This window comes from Pseudopipra pipra, chromosome W (genome assembly GCF_036250125.1).
Source record: "Pseudopipra pipra isolate bDixPip1 chromosome W, bDixPip1.hap1, whole genome shotgun sequence".
NCBI lineage: Eukaryota > Metazoa > Chordata > Aves > Passeriformes > Pipridae > Pseudopipra > Pseudopipra pipra.
The window spans coordinates 44,548,503-44,568,908 of record NC_087580.1 but is presented as its reverse complement, the minus strand read 5'-3'; positions in this window follow the sequence as shown (position 1 = coordinate 44,568,908).

Here is a 20,406-nt window from a genome sequence, read left to right as displayed (position 1 = left end):
GTTGTGTTCTTGCACCAACCCTATTCACAGTCTTCTTCAGCATGATGCTCCAAAGGGCCACAGCAGACCTCGATGAAGAAGATGGTGTCTACATTCGATATCGTACTGATGGAAGCCTATTCAATCTAAGGCGACTGAAGGCCCATACTAAGACCTTAAATCATCTTGTCCGGGAGCTGCTTTATGCTGATGACGCAGCCCTCCTCGCCCACACAGAAGTAGCTCTGCAGCGTTTAACATCCTGTTTTGCTGAGGCTGCTGAGCTTTTTGGGCTGGAAGTCAGCTTAAAGAAGACAGAAGTCTTCTATCAACCTGCACCTCAGGAAGTCTTCCATCATCCCCATATCACCATTGGTGAATCAGAGCTCAAATAAGTCCAGCAGTTTAATTATCTAGGTAGCCTTATCTCCTCGGAGATAAGACGGAGAGATAGACAGAGAGATAGACAACAGGTTAGCAAAGGCATATAGAGCTTTTGGAAAACTCCATAAAAGAGTTTGGCGAAATAAACACCTGAAGAAAAGTACAAAGATCAGTGTTTACAGAGCCACTGTGCTGTCTAGTCTTTTATATGGGTCCGAATCATGGGTCATTTACTGCCACCACCTGCGTCTCCTAGAACGCTTCCATCAACACTGTCTCCGTACAATCCTAAACATCCACTGGTCAGATTATGTGACCAATACCAATAGAACAAGCAGCAGTCACAAGTATTGAGGCCATGTTGCTGAGAACACAGCTGCGTTGGGCAGGGCATGTCTCAAGGATGGAGGACTAGCGCCTCCCTAAGATTGCGCTCTATGGTGAACTTGCTACTGGCTGCCGCATGGGAGGAGCCTTGAAGAGGAGATACAAGGACTCCCTGAAACAACATCTCAACCTTGGCCATATTGATCAACATAACTTGTCTACTCTGGCCTCCAATTGGGAGGTCTGGAGACACACTATCTATAACGCTGCTGCTTCTTTTGAGAACGCACGCAGGATCACTCTAAAGGAGAAAAGACAACGCAGAAAGAATCATGTCTTGCCGATACCATCCAAGGAGTCTTTCTGCTCTGCCTTTTGCAACCGGACTTGTCTATCTCGCATTGGCCTCTTCAGCTACTAGCGCGCTTGTAGCAAATGTGTGTAGAGTTCTTCCCAAATCTTTGTTCACGAAGCCTAGCCATGATCATGAATTACTCGGCTGGGAGCTGAGTAAAGCCCCCATAATCTAGGAGGAAATGGTTAGTGATCTGCTATGCCAATTAGACACCCACAAGTCTATGGGATGCACCCGACAGCAATGAGGGAGCTCTTGGAAGAGCATGCCAAGCCACTTTCAATAATTTACCAGCAGTCCTGGTTAACAAGATAAGTCCCAGTTGACTGGAAATTAGCAAATGTAACACCCATCTACAAGAAGGGTCAGAAAGACGATCTGGGGAGCTACAGGCCTGTCAGCCTGATCTCAGTTTATAAAAGGAAGGTCCTGCTTGACCAACCTGATCTTGTCCTATGACAAAATGACCTACTTAGTAGATGAGGGAAAAGCTGGAATGTTGTCTATCTAGACTTCAGTAAAGCATTTCATACCATCTCCCATAGCATTCTCCTGGAGAAGCTGGCTGCTCATGGCTTGGACAGGTGTACTCTTTGCTGGGTAAAAAAACTGGCTGGATGGCCGGGCCCAGAGAGTGGTGGTGAACAATGCTACATCCAGTTGGCAGCCAAAGTGGTGTTCCCCAGGGCTCAGTATTGGGGGATTGTTCTGTTTAACATCTTTATTGATGATATGGACGTGTGGATTGAGTGCACCCTCAGTAGGTTTGCAGACAACACCAAGTTGGGTGGGAGTGTTGATCAGCTTGAGGGCAGGAAGACTCTACAGAGAGATCTTGACAGACTGAATCGATGGGCTGAGGACAACAGCATGAGGTTCAATAAGGCGAAATGCCAGGTCCTGCACTTGGGTCGCAACAACCCCATGCAATGCTACAGGCTTGGGGAGGAATATCCTGAGAGCTGCTCAACAGAAAGGGACTTAGGGGTGCTGGTTGACAGCCAACTCATATCCATGAGCCAGCAGTGTGACCAGGTGACCACAAAGGCCAATGGCATCTTGGCCTGTATCAAGAATAGCGTGGCCAGTGGGACTAGGGAAGTGATCATTCCCCTGTACTTGGCATTGGTGAGGCTGCAACTCGAGTACTGCATTCAGTTCTGGGCCCCTCACTTCAGAAAGGACATTGAGGTGCTGGAGTGTGTCCAGAGAAGGGCAATGAAGCTGTTGAAATGTCTAAAAAATATATCTTATGAGAAGTGGCTGAGGGAACTGGGGTTGTTTATTCTGAAGAAGAGGAAGCTCAGGGGGGACATTGCTCTCTACAACTACCTGGAAGGAGGTTATAGTGAGGTGGGGGTCAGTCTCTTCTACCATGTCTCAAATGAAAGGATGAGAGGAAATGGCCTTAAATTGTGCCAGGGTAGGTTCAGATTAGGTATTAGAAAAAAATTTTCACTGATACAGTGGTTAGGTATTGGAACAATTTGCCCAGGGAGGTGGTGGAATCACTGTATCTGGAAGTGTTCAAGAGGCATCTGGATGTGGCCTGGTGGGAGTATGGTTTAGGGGTGGTTATGGTAGCGCTAGGTTGACAGTTGGACTAGATGATCTCAAAGGTCTCTTCAAACCTTGATGATTCTGTGTTTCTGTGATTAGAGGGACCTTAGCAGTCTTGAGGAGTGGGCCCATGCAAAATTCATGAAGTTCAACAAGGCCAAATCATAGAATCATAGAATCGATTGGGTTGGAAAAGACCTCCAAGATCATCGAGTCCAACCCTTGGTCCAAATCCAGTCCATTTACTAGATCATGGCACTCAGTGCCACGTCCAATCTGCGTTTAAAAATCTCCAGGGATGGTGAATCTACCACCTCTCTGGGCAGCCCATTCCAATGCCTGATTACTCTCTCTGTAAAGAATTTTCTCCTGATATCCAACTTAAATTTCCCCTGGTGGAGCTTAAGCCCGTGTCCCCTTGTCCTATTGCTGAGTGCCTGAGAGAAGAGACCAACCCCCACCTGGCTAGAACTTCCCTTCAGGTAGTTATAGACGGTGATGGGGTCACCTCTGAGCCTCCTCTTCTCCAGGCTAAACAACCCCAGCTCTCTCAGCCTCTCCCCATAGGACTTATGCTCCAGTCCCTTCACCAGCCTTGTTGCTCTTCTCTGGACCCGCTCCAGCACCTCAATATCCTTTCTGAATTGAGGGGCCCAGAACTGAACACAATACTCAAGGTGTGGCCTCACCAACGCAGAGTACAGGGGAAGGATCACTTCCCTGGTCCTGCTGGCCACGCTATTTTTGATACAGGACAAGATCCCATTGGCCTTTTTGGCCACCTGGGCACACTGTTGGCTCATGTTGAGCTTCCTGTCAATTAGTACCCCCAGGTCCCTTTCTGCCTGGCTGCTTTCCAGCCACTCCATGCCCAGCCTGTAGCACTGCATGGGGTTGATGTGGCCAAAGTGCAGGACCCAGCACTTGGCTTTATTGAACTTCATCCCATTGGAATCAGCCCATCTCTCAAGTCTATCCAGATCCCTCTGCAAAAAATTTTTTTAAACATTAAGGATCTTCCAAAATGCCATTTGTTTGTGAGTTTCTTCACATTTAACAACCTAGACACTAATAGGATACAATCAGCAAACAAAACCGAAGAAGACCCTCCAGCCATGTCAAATATTTATTAAGCTCTCTTGCTACAGAAGAGACAGAAAGAGAGAACGAAATAGAAAACAGATGCAAGGTCCTGCACCTGGGGCAGGGCAATCTCCAGTATCAATACAGACTGGGCGATGAATGGATTGAGAGTAGCTCTGCAGAGAAGGATTTGGGGGTACTGGTGGATGAAAAATTGTACATGAGTCAACCATGTGCACCTGCAGCCCAGAAAGCCAATCATATCCTGGACTGCATAAAAAAGAGTGTGGCCAGCAGGTCGAGGGAGGTGATTCTCCTGTCTACTCCACTCTTCATTCACTTTCTGGAGTACTGCTTCCAGCTCTGGGGCCCCCAACACAAGTGTGGTGGGTTCACCTTGGTTGGATGCCAGGTGGTCTATCACTTCCCCTTCTGAGCTGGACAAGGGAGAGAAAATAAGATGGAAAACAACTCGTAGGTCAAGGTAAGACAGTTTTCAAAAGCAAAAGCGAAAGGTCACACATGCTCACAAGCAAAGGAAAAAACCCACAGGTTTTATTCTCTACTTCCCATCAGCAAGTGATGTCCAGCCACCTCTCGAGAAGCAGGGCTTTAGCATGCATAGCGGTTGCTCCAGAAGGCAAATGTTGTAAATAAAAAATGCCCCCACTTCCTCCTCCTTTCCTTAGCTTTTATATCTGAGCTGAGGTCATATGGTATGGAATATCCCTTTGGGTCAGTTGGTACAGTTGTGTCCCCTCCCAAGATCTTGCCCACCCCCAGCTTACTGATGGGGGGAAATGTTGAGAGACAGTGCTGATGCTTTGCCAGCACTGCTCAGCAGTAGCCAAAACACTGGTGTGTTATCAACACCTTTCTAGCTACCAATGCAAAGCACAGCACTGTGAGGGCTGCTATGGGGAAATGAACTCCATCTCAGCCAGACCAAATACAAGATAGACATGGCCTGTTAGAGCAGGTCCAGAGGAGGCCACAAAGATGATGAGAGGGGTGGAACACCTCTCCTATGAGGAAAGGCTGAGAGTTGGGGTTGTTCAGCCTGTAGAAGAGAAGGCTTCAGGGAGACCTTATTGTGGCCTTTCAGTATATAAAGGGGGCTTATAAGAAAGATGGAGACTTTTAACCAATGCATATAGACAGGACAAGAGGTAATTGTTTTAAAGTGAAAGAGGGAAAATTTAGATTAGCTATAAAGAAGTTGTTTTTTATGATTAGGGTGGTGAAACACTGGAATAGACTGCCCAGAGAAGCTATGGATGCCCCCTCCCTGGAAACATTCAGGGTCAGGTTGCATGAGGCTCTGAGCAACCTGGTCTAGTGAAAGATGCCCACAGCAGGGGTGGTGGAACCAGATGATCTTTAAAGGTCCCTTCCAATCCAAACCATTCTATGATTCTATGAATTTCTGTAACTCTCAACTCAATTTAGTATATAGTCCAATTAATCAAGAGAAGGCACTAAGGGATGGGCAAAGGTAGATAGCTATAGCCTTTATCTATTTCTAAGACTCCTTTTCCTTTCCAAGGCCAAGAATAAGATTGTTTCATTCAGTAATACTGCCCAGTACCTCTTCCCAAACTCAGGGAATCTGATGGAGCAAGATACGAAATTAATATTCACTGACATATTAATAAACCCCATGCTTAGAAGGAATCCTGCTGGAAGTCCTTATGAACACAGGAGAAATTCTTGGGGGATGCACTGCTTAGGAGAAGGAATGTGACTGGCACCACACTAGAAAGCCTCCAAAAGAAATCTCTAAACAAAAAATAAATTTGTTGAGATAGAGGTGATTATTCACACTAGTAAAAGGGCTAATCTAAGACTAGTAAAGATGACTTGTTACAACAGTCAACAAACAATTAGACCTTTTCTTGATCTATATGAGGAGAATGGGAGTACAGGAGAAGAGAGTGAGGACAAAATCCAAGAAATTAAGTTTACCATTTAACAGAAAGTTTGTTCAGGAGATTTCAGGGGGGAGGTAAGTAGGTTAAGGACTATCAAGGCAGGGAGTCTAAGAAGGAGATCAACTACTGGAACTGCACCCTACCTTCCCTGGGACAGTCCTGTCAGGCAGATAGGACACATGATATCAAGGATTCCCTATGCTGTCTCCACCTGGCAGAATGCAGTGACTTAAGAGATTGGGGGATGGCAACAAGTTCCTGCCTGGAACAGCAGGAGCATCTCCTCTGTGACTACCTCACCTTCCCAGGTGTCCTTGTACAATAGGTATGAGGGTCTGCAAGTGGAACCAAACAATGATGATGATGATGGTCCATCTAGGTTGGAGGTGTCATCAAGGTTAAGTCAGCCTATGCACCACATCCAAAACACTTCCATTGATGCCTTAAGCCCCTATTAGTTTTTTATTTTTCTAATTTTTGTAGGCTTTATAAGTTTTATAAGTAGTAGAAGTAGATTTTAAAAGCAGCAACCCTCATTCCCTTACCCTGTAGTACAAGTAGTTTACACATTCCTTAACCCTCTTACCCCATTCTATGCTCCCCATATCAAATCTACCCCTGAATTCAGTGGCAATGTTTAGTCTCTTGTCAAGGCAAGGCCTATGCTGTTTAGAGAACACCCATATCTAGGCCTGAACAACAGAACAGAGCCAAGAACTAGGTGACTGTGTACCCTTTGTGCTCTGAGGATGATGAGACTGATGAAGAGGTGGTCCAGAAATACACCCCAGACTCAATTCTCAGGGAGTGGACCTGAGGCGGACCAGAGCAAAGGCTACAGGGTGGACACACTTGGGATTGGACGGATGGTATTATAAAATGTAACATCTCAAGCACAGCCGGCGCACGTCTTGTAACATCTATTGCCTTGGCACAATTAAACCCTTTCCTTATCTCACCCCTAATTAACTGCTCCTGAGTTATTTTTTAGCATCAACATTCCACAGCACCACCATAAAGAAAAAAAGGCAGGTCATTGTCATAGCAGACTCTCTTTTGTGGGAAACAAAAGGTCCTATGTTTTCCTCTGTCCTTCCAGTTGCAGGGAATGATGTGGAAAGAAACAGGAAGAGCCAGCTGATCAATACTTGTCTCTGTGACTGATATCACGAGCAGAATTTTGGATTTTTGATCACAGGTCAGTCCACATGACTCCAAGCCTGCTGGTGACAAATGGGATACACCTTTCTCAAAGGAAAAAAAGGATGTTTGTGCAAGAGTTAGCAGGGCTCATTGTAAGAGTTTTAAACTAGATTTGAAGAGGGAAAGAGATAAAACCAGGCTTGCTATAGATAAGCCTGGGGTCAGCATGCCAATGTTTGAGGGACAGTGTGCTAGCGAGGTCCTTCAGTCTGCTCCAATTTATGCTGAGTACATGTGCACATTTGAAATGTCCAAGTATTAATGTGCACAGCACCTTAGCCATCTCAGCGGAGGGAAAGGATGGAGATCCATGTGGCAGCAAACACACAAGGGTTGTTAATGCATTAGAAACCACGGAAGCATCTGAGAACACTAAGGAAAAGCTGTGGGTGTTGTCTATCTAGATTTTAGTAAACCCTTTGACATCATTGCTCGCATCATTGTCCTGGAGAAACTGGCTGCTCGTGGCTTGGACGGGCATACTCTTCGCTGTGTAAAAGCTGTCTGAAAGGCTGGACTCAAAGAATTGTGGTGGATGGAGTTAAACCCGTTTGGAGGCTGGTCACAAGTGGTGTTCCCCAGGGCTCAGTACTGGGGCCAGTCCTGTTTATCAGTGTGATGAGGGGTTTGGGTTCACCCTCAGTAAGTTTGCAGATGACACCAATTGGGTGGGAGTGTTGATCTGCTTGAGGGTAGAAAGGCTCTGCAGAGGGATCTAAACAGGTTGGATTGATGGGCCAAGGGCAATTGAAGGACCTAGAGAACAAGTCTCGAGAAGCAGCTGAAGGAACTGTGTTGTTTTAGTATGGAGAAAAGGAGGCTTGAGGGAGACTTCATCACTCTCTACAACTACCTGTCTTATACACATGTACTGACAGTTCAAGTTAAAAAACCACAAAATAGTCTGATTAAGTAGCCTTAGTTGTAAGCTTTGGTTAATTTGATTTATTATATTTCTGTTCTTTGGGGTCTGTTGGATGGAGCTACCCTTATTGAGTTGTTGTTGGGGTTTGGTGGGGGAGTTCTGTTAGTTTTCTTTTTGCAAAAAACTGTACTGACTGATGAGACTACCCAAAACAAGCAGTAATTTTGTCCATGTGCTAAAAAACAATAATCTCTGAAAGGCAAGGGGGATTTTATGCACTTTTGAAAAATACATATAACTATTGTCTCCAAACTCCATATAAGCAAAATGTTAAAGTAGTTGTAGCAGGAGTTGTTCCTACATCAGAGTTCCCAGATTAACTGAGACAAGCATCCTCTTTGGGAACGCACAACAGAGTAAATGAAATCAATTTCCACTGCAGTAATACGAGCTGTGAGCAAAGCTAAATGCATTTTCAGAATCTCTGTGGATGTTTGTGTCTCTGAGCCTCTTTACCACTGGCAAAAAGTTGAGTCATGTTTACCAGTTTCAAGAATTATTTAATCGTAGTTTAAAGTAAAATAAATGTAGTAAATCTAAGATTAGTAGGTGAAGAAGAAAGATGTACTGTTTTCTTTTTATTCTTATCCCATCCAAATCCTACCTGATTGGCTCTCTCAATTTAGAATTTCTACAAGGCTAAAAACCAAAATTAGAAGGCAGCTAAAAAACTGAAGTCATCAAACCAAAAAACACTTGTGCAAATTTTTCAAAACTTCTAAATGGGAAATGAAGTTAAAAAATTATGAAAATATTAAAAGCATCTTCAGTACTGCATCAAAAAAAAGTCCTGAAAGAAATGCATTCTATATAGTTTCATGCAATCTCACTTCCCTGTCTGAATTTCCCTAGTTCAACTGCTTAATCTTCAGTTTTCCTACAGGAAGCACCACTACATAGCAAACTCCATGTCTTTGTTCAGACCTTCCTTTTATATTTAGTATGTCTATTGCATGATAGGATAAGCATGTATGTATGACTAAAGACAATGCATTAAATACTGACTGGTATAGATAAAGTGGGGTAGGAACTTGAGGGAGAATTGTATTTAATTATCTGAAATGTAATACAACACAGTCAGGGAAGAGAAGCTGAACAAATATCCTCAGTGCTTGTGTAACAACTAGAAAACCCTTGGTTGGAGGTACACAATGACATTACTCTTCCATCTAATGGGGTAATGAAGGTGAAGATTTTTAGCAAGGTTATGGGAAGTTTTCCAGTTACATTATACATGTTTCCTATGGTGATGAGTCTTCACGAAATCTAGTTATAGCCCAAATTCTGCAAGTTGTAACATGAACGTGAAATGCAAGATAACAACTTTATCTTCTTGGCAAGACTGTTGCTTGTCTTCCCTTTAGACTTTGAAAAACCACGATATAATCAAACTGTTGACTAGTAACTTGTTTCCTATTTGGGTTAAGGTCTGTAGAGTATATATATATATAAAGATATAATCTCACCCAGCTATTATTTCCGGCTATCCACACTGTGGTGTTGGTTTACATCTGTCTCACACTGTGAACGGTATCTTTGAAGCCATAAATGGAAATGGTTTAGTGGTAAATAAGTGGGTAAGTCACCCAGTAATGTAAGTGAGAAGTGAATAATGTCTATTTATATGTTGTGCTCTTGACTTTACTGCAGATACAAGTCTAGAAATTACTTAAAAACCAATATGAACGTACAACCATTGATTCATCCCATGGTAAGGGGAAAGAATAGAATGCATTTTCTGAGCTACCAAGAGGTTCAAATCAACTCTAACCTTTCAGGAACCTTACTTTTTTAGACACTCTTCTCACCTCCTCTGGTAAATACACATCTATCAGATGTATTCTTTCAGTGTACTAGCAATGTGTATAAAACTTCAAAAGTGTTGCTGAGAATGACAAAGCAGCTCAAAAGATGACAGAAAGTGAAAGTATAGAAACTTACAGGATATATTAGAAGCTAGCAACAGAATTTAGAAACAAGAGAAACAGAAAATATAGGGAGATTTAGAAAGACAACATCTACTAATGGTGAGAGGGGAAAAAAGCAACATGGAACAGATTAAAAATACTCCACCATGGCTAGGCTTTGTGAACGAAAATTTGGGAAGGGCTCTACCCACATTTGTCACAAGCGCGCTGGTGGCTAAAAAGGCCAATACGAGATAGACACGTCCGATTGCAAAAGGCACAGCAGAAGGACTCCTTAGGTGATATATTCTGCAAGACATGATTCTTTCTGTGTTGTCTTTTCTCCTCTAGAGTGATCCTGCGTGCATTCTCAAAAGAAGTAGCAGCATTATAGATAGTGTGTCTCCAGGCCTCCCGATTGGAGGCCAGAGTAGACCAGTGATGAAGATCAATATGGCCAAGGCTAAGATGTTGTTTCAGGGAGTCCTTGTATCTTCTCTTCGGGGCTCCTCTCTTGTGGCAGCCGGTGGCAAGTTCACCATAAAGCATGATCTTAGGGAGGCGGTGGTCCTTCATCCTTGAGACGTGCCCTGCCCAACACAGCTGTGTTCTCAGCAACATGGCCTCAATACTTGTGATTGCTGCTTGTTCTAGAACAGACATATTGGTCACATAATCTGACCAGTGGATGTTTATGATTGTATGGAAACAGCATTGATGGAAGCGTTTTAAGAGTCACAGGTGGTGGCGGTAGATGACCCACGATTCAGATCCATATAAAAGAGTAGACAGCACAATGGCTTTGTAAACACTGATGTTTGTACTTTTCTTCAAGTGTTTATTTTGCCAAACTCTTTTATGAAGCTTTCGGAAAGCACTATATGCCTTTGCTAACCTGTTGTCTATTTCTCCGTCAATCTCACCATCCAAAGAGATGAGGCTACCTAGGTAATTAAAAATACTACTACTGTAAAAATGGTGGGGGAAAAAACCTGACAAGACTAAAAGAGAGACTCAAGAAAGGGATGAAGGAAGAAGCAGCATGAGATTGACACATATACTTCAAAAGATATACAAGAGATCTGATGGACAACAAACAATTTTTGCAGTTTTATATATCAAGTCAGATGAAATTAGTGAAGTCTCACCAAGTCAGTGAGCACTACATGCTTATTTCCTTTTAAGTGCTTTGTCAATCCCAGTAGTAAATTTTAAGCATTATGTTTTGCTGCTTTGTGACATAGGGACTTAAAGCTGGCAAATTTTCCTTAAATGTTTGTACTGGTTTAGGAATGGTACTCCCCAATTTAATTCTCCCACCGAGATTCGCCAAAACACACTGCCACTCGCTTGCTGCCTCTCCCCTTCTTCCACCCCCACGGGTGGCCAGAGAGGAGAATTGGAGGCACTAAAGGCAAAGATCACAGGTTGAGATAAGAACGATTGACTGGAAACAGCAATGAGATAAGAAAACGAACAGTAAGAGCAACAACATTAACAACAAAAGTGTACGAAAAAGAGAAATTCACATGCAAAAATGCTCACTGAGCCCTACCAGACACAACCGCAGCCGGCACCACCCCACCCTCACCACTTCATCCGCCATGCTTGCTCGACCAGAAGGAACCCCTGTGGCAAGGAATTATGGGAGTTGTAGTTTTCCGGGTTCTCACACATGCTCAATCAGTACTTGATTGTCATTGGTTGGAAGATCATGTGATGTTTAAGCGCTGTATTTAAACCTAAGTGTTTTGTAATAAACTTTAATTCTGCTCTGGCACTCGTTCGTGTCTGAGCGGGGATCATGCCTTATACAACATCCCAATTGGCCGTCCATTAAATAGGGACTTCAGCAGGTTACCGGGAACCAGGAGCAGCAAGCTCTGGGGAATCTGTCCAGAGGTGTCCATATCACCAAAATCAAAAGGAAGAAAAGGAAGAATTTAGTGTGCTGGGTTACCTCTGCAAAAAAGGGACAAAAAGGAAGAAAAAAGGACGAAAGTAGAGGTAACCAAAACATTGTGGCGATATGGGAGGGTGGCTAACCCGTCAGGAGGGAATTTCGCCAGAAATTAAACAAACAGCTGAAGCTATCACTCGATTTTTACAACAACAGAACAGAAATATAGAAGAAAGTAAATTATGGGACTTATTATATTGGATTTCTTTGCATGAACCTGCATTACCTCTAACTGGACCTTATCAAATATCATCTTGGAGAAAAATAGGGAACAAGCTCATTGAAAAAGCCAGTGAAGGAAAAACGGACGCTCTCGAAAATCTAGCTACATGGAAGGACATTATGATAGCTTTAAATGTGCACTACAAAAAGGCAAATGCACCCGGGAAAACAGACTCTTCCCCCCCTCACTCCTTTCCCCTCACCCCCCCCCCTTCAACCCCAGCCCCCCTACCGACCGCGTGGCGTGAAAACAATGGCGTGGGGGGGATGCACGTTGGCGGGGGAGGACGGGGGGAGGGGGAGCCCTTGGGGGGGACAGTGCACCGGCAGCGTGTGGTGTAGAAAGGCATGGTGCTGGGTTTGCGACACAGCCATATGCTGCGTTCGCCGCCCCCCCCCCCATACCTGCAGCCGGAGGGTTTTCCGCCGCAGCAAGCCCAGCCGCGGCGGCGGCGGGGCTGCTGCTGGCCGGAGCCGCCACGGAGCCGTGCGCTGAGTGGCGCGGGGCTGCCGGGGTGGCTTCGGTGGCTGTGCAGCCAGCCGTGCCGATGTTTGCCGGGACCGCCGCCGCTCCGACCGAGTTTGCGGCGGAGCCGCTGGCGGCCGCGCCCCACCCCCTGGGCTTGGGGGTGGCAGCGCAGGCTCAGCGACGGGAATTTTGGCCGGGCGTGCCGTCCGGGCGACAGCGTGGCCGGCGGGCGGTTTCGTTGTGGAGCCGCCCACGGCCGTGCTGTCTGCCCTTGGAGCTGCGGCGGCGGAAGCTGCTGGCTTTGCAGGGACCGACCGCCGTGCTCCATGCGCCAGCACCGCCAACCCCGCGGCAGCGGCGGCGTTTGCGGCGGCGCCGGGACGGCCTGGAGCCAGGGCGGTGGCGGCATAGGGAGCTGCCAGCTTCATGCCGGCAGCCGTGGCTGCGGCCGCCGCCATGCAGCTTACAGCGGCGCCCCCCGCACTGAGCGCCGGCCCAAGCGAAGGGGTGGCGGGGTCGCTCACAGGCGGTCCCGGACCGAGCGGCGTGGCGGCGGCTGCGCAGCGGCAGAGCGGAGCGCTGGCGGAGGTACAGACTGTCAGCGCCGGCGCTGTGGGGGCTGTAGCCGGGGGGCAACCGGCAAACTGCTATTGCGGGGGTCAAGAAGATCTACTAGCTCCCTTTAGCTATGCAGTGGCCATAAGACCACCGCGGAGCGAGTGCGGGGATGCAGCTGGGCGGGCGGGGCCCGGGGCTAGGGCACCAGCAGCAGCGGGGGCTGCAACGGGGGGGGGCAACGGACGGACTGCTGTTGCGGGGGTCAGGAGGTCCACTAATTCCCTTTGGCTGCGCAGCGGCCATGAGACCGCTGCAGAACAACCACGCAGCAACATGGACACAGCCAGCTTACTTTGGCCGTGAAGCGGAAGTGAAAGTGCGTCTTCCGTCACCACCAGTTCAACCAACACACAACAAATGCACAACCGTTAAAGCACCACTGTGGCACTCCTACCAAGAAACCAACCCACAGCCTTCACCAGCCTCAGAACAGCTTCTATGCCAAAGACGGCCTGATGGAAGAGGAAGAAGAGAAACTGAGGCCCTAGAAGTCTTAGCTGAGCTGTGGCAAACTGAACTCAGCGAGACGAGAGAACCAGAAAAAAGACAAGCAGTTTTGGATCCTGCAGAAGAGGAAGAACAGCAAACATGGCAACAGCTACTACTTCAGCTCAAAGAAGAGAATACAGCCTTGGAAAGCACACAGAACATATGCCTGCCCAAGCCAAGACCATTAGTGAAGTCAAAGCTACCGATGTTAAAATGGACAATATATGTATTGGCTACGTTACTAATGATAGCAGCTGTTGGTTTTATGCTGTGAGAATTTCAGCTGGAACAACACAGTCCACCTACTGACACGACCAACAGTCTAAAGGTAACATTGCAAAACACAGCAGACATACAACTATCAGCTACCATATTTAACTTTCTAAGTCACAAAAGGACGACTTTACTAATTGACAGATTATCTACTATTATAAAAGGTTCTTTTGTGTTATGGAGGGAAGAATAGTAATACTAGGAGGGGCCCCAAATCGAGTATTTACTTCTCACTATTTTAAAATGCTGTTAGACAATATGCCATACACAACATGGAAAGCCAAACCTAAACAAGTAGAAAAGAAACAACCAGTTACAATTTCAACTGCAGAAACACATAACCCTTTACACATAGTCACTGCAAGAGCCTTGATAAAGCAAAACAAACAAATCCCTCATACAACACAAGCCCAAAGACGCCCCACAAGGCTACAACGTACAGCAATACACACCTCCAAATCCATTCAAAACACAAACATGCATAAATTGGCCAATACCCAAATTAAACAATTAGAATGGGAGGCAAAGACAGGAATATCAAACATTTTTAACAGCAGAACAGATGTAACCTCACAATGGCCCTTAAAAAACACCCAAACCTGTTTAACAAGCTTTCTTAAACTAGCATCCCCAAAGCAAAACAGAGACATTATAACCAGCAATAACCCAGACATTAATTCTATTTCCATTGGACCCACTGAAATCACTCATTCTGTAGAACAGAGACTGCCTCAGTCAAAGAGGCAGTCAATTAACAGTGGATTTTTCCCAAAGGCAGCTTTATTGCAGCTAAACCCACAATTGACCCAAGAAACAAATAGCCCTAAATCCATGATACAGTGGCCTTTCCTTAAAACAGAGGTAATGCATTTACATACACTACTAAAAAACCATATAAACACGGCCTCGCTATGTACAAAAACCCTTTCACTAATCTATCAATCTCTCAAACCTAGAGAAAGATGGATTTTCATACTTTTTGCCCCTATCTCAGAGTTAGAAAAGAATGAAGTTTTTGAAAACTGAGATTTTACAACTTACTTTTAAGTTAAAGAAAAGGGTAAAAAACACTTCTTACATTATTGCCTTTGCAAAAAAAAGAAATAATGTGTTGCCCCTCAAACATAATAACAATGGTTTACTGCTTAACAACTGGGTGGAATTAGATTTTGTCATCTTCTACCACTATTCCTGTTCTTATAAAAACTTTTCTACTAACTCTTTAGCTAATATGGGAAAAAGAAAGCAAAACAGAGCGAACTAAAACTTTATTAACTGTTCACTCATATAACTGCATTTTACATTTTCAAGAAGATATAAATTTTACTTGTAACATTTGTAGGGTCTTTTTGTTTTCAAATCAGTTTTCTTAAAAGTACTGTAAATTGTTTTCTTAACAATAGAAATAAAGGGTAGAAAATAGTTTAAAAACATTTACACATGAAATAAAATTTAACATCTCATCATTTTAAAGCCCGATATATTCATTAATTCATATTTTTTAAATATAAAACTGACTGATACAAAACCTTTATTAGGTTTAGCAGTTTCATATTCTTCTAACCATGCTCAAGAATGCAAGATAAACCTTTTATCAGTCAGCAAACAAAATTGCTGCACATATTATAAAAACTGGAGCTATATAAGCAGTTTACTAGGGAGCTAAATTTGAATTAAATTTTACCCACAGATTGTTTCAGCATAGATTGCATGCTGATTACCAATCAATTGCTGGACTCAAGATAAAGAAAAGGATTTGAAACCTTCTGTTTCATGGTATAAAAAGAGAGAAAAATTCTCCTTGTTGCCTAAAAGCTTTTGCTATTGCCTTTCATTATGTAAATTGGTGGCATTTTAACCAAAAACATTTAAGTTTATCTCCACCACAAAACCAGAACACTACAGCTTTAAAAATTTTTTCCCTATTTTTTCATTAATTTCCCAGTAGCTTTATTTGAATTATTAAAAATAAGTTATTAGAAGTTATTAAATTCTCAAATACATCCACATACATGCAATTATCATAACAATGTTATTCAAATAAGTATAGAATCTTAAACATCCCCATATTTGTTGCATTCAAACATTCTCAAAACATTTTGCTATCACGGAACAACATACATAATGTCAACAAGAGTGCAAAATAGCTGCTTGTAAATCGCAACTACCTGAGAGACTGAATTAAACCTGGTTACAGTTGTTCTAACTGATATTAAGAAATGGGGACTGTAAACGTTCCCGAAAAAAAATTTAACAGGACCAACAATGGAATCTCCAATACAAAGAAAACTACACAACAAAAAATCATCTTTAAAGCCTTCAGCCAAAAAGCAAAAGACACCATAACATAGAGTGACTCACCGCTATTGCTTCAAAAACTACAGATTCACCTGATCCTCACATCTATTCCTGCCCACTTTTCATCTGAAATGGACTGAACTGTTATTAACATGTTTGCCAAGATTGTTTTTAAAGGTAAAGAACGACTACAAAAAATAAGTAAATAGGACACTAAGACCATCTACATCTGGACAAACAAAAGAAGACAATGGAACAATAAGGTACAAACCGTGGACCAGGACTCTATATGTTTTACAACTTACTCATATACACAAGACATTTAAGTTCTTTTGTAATTAACCTATGAATGTTATAATTGATTCATACTATGCTATAGAGTCACTTTCTGTAGTGGTTTGAATCTTGTTTTCCCCCAGAGGCTAAGAAAAGTGGTAGACCCCAAGGGGTGGAAACCCCTGGACGTTTTGAAGTTTTGCCCAATGGGCGCTCCTGCAAAAATGTAAACATATCACAAGCGCCGGAAGAGATGAGTTGTAGTTTGGTGGTTGTTGAAGATGGTGACCATGTTGTAGAGCCACGAGGAAGGGGCTCTGAGCCCCTCGGGGCCTCTGGGGCCTCCCAGCCCCTGGCTGGGGGGGGACTGCGGAGACGTGGAACAGTGTTAGACTGGACTAAGTGCCTGCAGGTGAGAGCTGAGCCACTGTGAGTGAGCAGAGAGAGCAGAAAGCAGAGACGCAGCATCCAGAGACTGGCTAAGAGCCAGGACAGATAAGAACTGAACTGGAGAAGCAGAAGAGATGCAACTGAATAAGGAAGACACCGAGTTGTGTTGGAGAGCCGAGAAGGAGAGTCAGCAACTGAGAGACAGAGTTCTGGGGGTAAGAACTGTACCAGACTCCCCCAAACTCCTTTGAGACCTCCTGGAAGGAGGAAGATGATGGACTCTTACTTGAAAGAACCTTGAAGTGCGACATGCACTGCAGAAAGGAGCTAGAGAGCTCCGAGAGGAATGCAGAGGGGGTGACCTTGGCTCCCCCCTTGCACTGCTGCCAAGGTGGCAGCCTGAAAGCAGGGCACAGAAGCCCTGCAAGGAGCTTGAATCTCCTGGAGATACCAGACCGTCACGAAGACCCCCCGTGTCTTCGTGATATGACCGTGGTGGAACGACCTTGTCTGGGGTGACGTAGTCCACGGAGGAAGACCCCTCGCTTGGTGGCGACAGGGCTGAGGGAGCTTGGATACCTCCCTCGTGAGTGCTGGCAGAAATCCAGCTATCAGCTGCTGCATGCATGTAGAGAAGACATTGCTGCTGTAGAAGATGCTGCTGCTTAGTGACTGGAAGGGATCTGTCCTTCTTTCCCTCCTGGACTTTTATTTGGAGGGGAGAAGAGATCTGATCCATTGTAAATACTATATGTCATGGTAGAGATAGTTGTGATCGTGTGTATAATGTATTGTAGTATTTATTTGTACAGTCATTGTAATATATTCCCTTTCCCCATTCTGAGTCTGGCGTGTTTTGTCTGGAAAGCCCATCCCACATTAGGTTGAGATGGGGGAAGGGGGCTAAGACTAGGGCATTGGATTTTGGGGCTATCTCAAACCATGACACTTTCACATCTCGAAGCCTCCTTCCTTTGAGATTTCACTAACCCTCATTTACCTAGAAAAATACACACCACATAATTCCTTGTTAATCACACAAAATCTAACTCTTACATAAGACACATCCACTCACACACATTCCAAATAGAATAATACAACAACACACAAAAAAATATGCTTCAAAGGCAAAAAAGAAGGGAGTCAGTATATAACCCCCAGGAACACTTATAGAAAACATCATATGTTCTAAATTTCTTAAACTGTAATGATACAAACCATAGCCGGTATGAATACCAACATAAAACTCAAATGCTTTCATCTTCCAAACCACCAGTTATGATTAAAAATCTAATATCTAGGCAATAATCAGGACCAGTAGATCTCATAACTTGAGGGAGGATATATGCCTGTGTATCCAAGGGTACCAAATTACAAAGGATCCCTTCTAAATGTGTCAGGCCTTATATTAGCCCTCCCCCACAACAGAAACAATCACCAGGAAAAATTAATGAAGAAATTGGATTTGAAGAAACATAATCAACAATAGTAAAAGGAACACACCACATATTGAGAAACGTGCTATAAAAACACAAAAATAGGGGGGAAAGAGATATGGATCTAGTCCCTATATGTGTAAATTTACATTAACACTTCTTCAAAACAGGAACAATCACAAAGAAGCAATAAATGATACAACAGAACCAAAAGAAACACGCAAACAGTAACCAATACAAAACCAAAACTCCATGATTCAAACCCAATAAAGGGTTTAAGAATGCATGTGTGAGGAGAGAAGGAAACGGTGGCCACCAGAGTATGAATGAGAAAGTTGAGTGGAGATATGTATGTGTGTGTGAACGCCAATACACTTTATGGCAAGACATCTTAAACACTCATTCAACAACACTACCTCAACCAACACTACTTCAAATACAACATCTACAACCCAACACATTTCCCTTTCAAATAAAGATGCCTTTACCCAATCACACAAAATCACCCTCAGATAAAAGGTTCTACATATCTACAAACCCTGGGTAATTTAAGGTTGCTTGAATATTGCACGAACCAATAAAGTTGTAAACAGTTCAATAAAGGCCTTGTGATGATAGGCCCTGGTTTTTATAAACAGTTAAGATAAAATTGGTTACATAAAAAATGTTTAAAAAGTGTATTGTTTTACAACTTGTTAATTATTTAGAGAAGGGGAGATGTGGCAAGGAATTATGGGAATTGTAGTTTTCCAGGTTCTCACGCATGCTCAATCAGTACTTGATTGTCATTGGTTGGAAGATCATGTGACATTTAAGCGCTGTATTTAAACCTAAGTGTTTTGTAATAAACCTTAATTCTGCTCTGGCACTCGTTCGTGTCTGAGTGGGGTTCGTGCCTTATACAACATCTCAAATCCCTTCTCTGAAGCGAGTCCCTTCCCCCATCCCCAGCAATGAGGTGAAGTGGTGAGCCTCAGGGTCCTGGTCAAGCCCCCTCCTGGCTACTGCAAAAATCAACCCTGTACTGGCCGGAACCAGGACAATGTTTTATCCCTAAACATGAGGACTGTATTTTTGAAACAATGCTTCTTTGGTTTCTGCTAATTGCCTTTCCTGGACTTATATATGTAAAGAAACTCTAATTGCAAGCATAAATATATGAGAGGCTTGTATAAAGACTCATATATAGTGTTTCACAATTCTAGTGTTTTATTACTTGTTCTAAAACAATTTTTGCAGAACACCACAAAATAAACTCTTATCTATTTTAATTAAAATCTACAAAATCTGAAATAAATCATGTTGTTAAATGGTTACATATGTTGAGCTTTAAAAATAACCAATCAACTAGTACATTTCCCTTTTGGAAGAAAATGCTTGAAAATTTTGTTTCTATAGCTCATTAATGAGCTATACTATTTTAATACTACTCAAAAGATCTACTATGGTGATGATTTCATTAGAACTAGGTCAAAATTAAGATTTTCAGCACAATTTGATCTGAAGTAGCATCAGATGCTTATTTCCTACTTTGGAGACTTACAAATTTTTACTATTTTTATTGTATTCCTCTAAGGCAAACATTAAAATATATGTATTTATTTCAAATTTGAAATCAGTATTATATCTATCATGGAATCAAAGTTAGGACATACAAATATAACAAAGTATAAGAAAAGCTCTCTTTCACCTTTACTTATGTTTGCTGTTCATTTCAAAATTAAAACAATCAGAAAGTATAGTCAGCCTAATTTGTCTCTAAAATGTTCTTTTGCTACTTATGTACCCTAAAAATTATCACTTATATTTAATTTTCTATGGTTTTTAACTTTCTTACCATTGAAAAATAAAACTTAATATTGTATATTTGAGGACACTGAGAATCCATGCAATACAAGAGAGATTTTACTGTATTTTGAACCACTGTACACCAAAATATGGATATACAAGGAATAAAAAACATCTCTTCCAGGACGGTTGCGCGGGTGTCTCAGTCTGATGAGACTGGAATGTTTGCTAAAGAGGATGAGTTATGAGATAGACTGAACTCCTCTCTCTCAGCAATTGCAAATTCAAAATTAAGGGGCTTCAATCGAGGAAGTGTGGAGAAAACAGAAGAAATAACAACCCTTTATTAAAAGATATATGTATGTTGGCAAAAAAACCAGTAACAGAACACAAAAAAAACTAGACAGTAGTCCTAGGAAAACAAAAAGTCTGAAGGAATACTTCTCTGTCCTTTAGCGCAGTCCTAATCGTTGCCTGCAGGGGGCGCTGTTGGATCGCTAGAGGTGTTGGGCCTGCAGTTCTTGGTCGTGGTC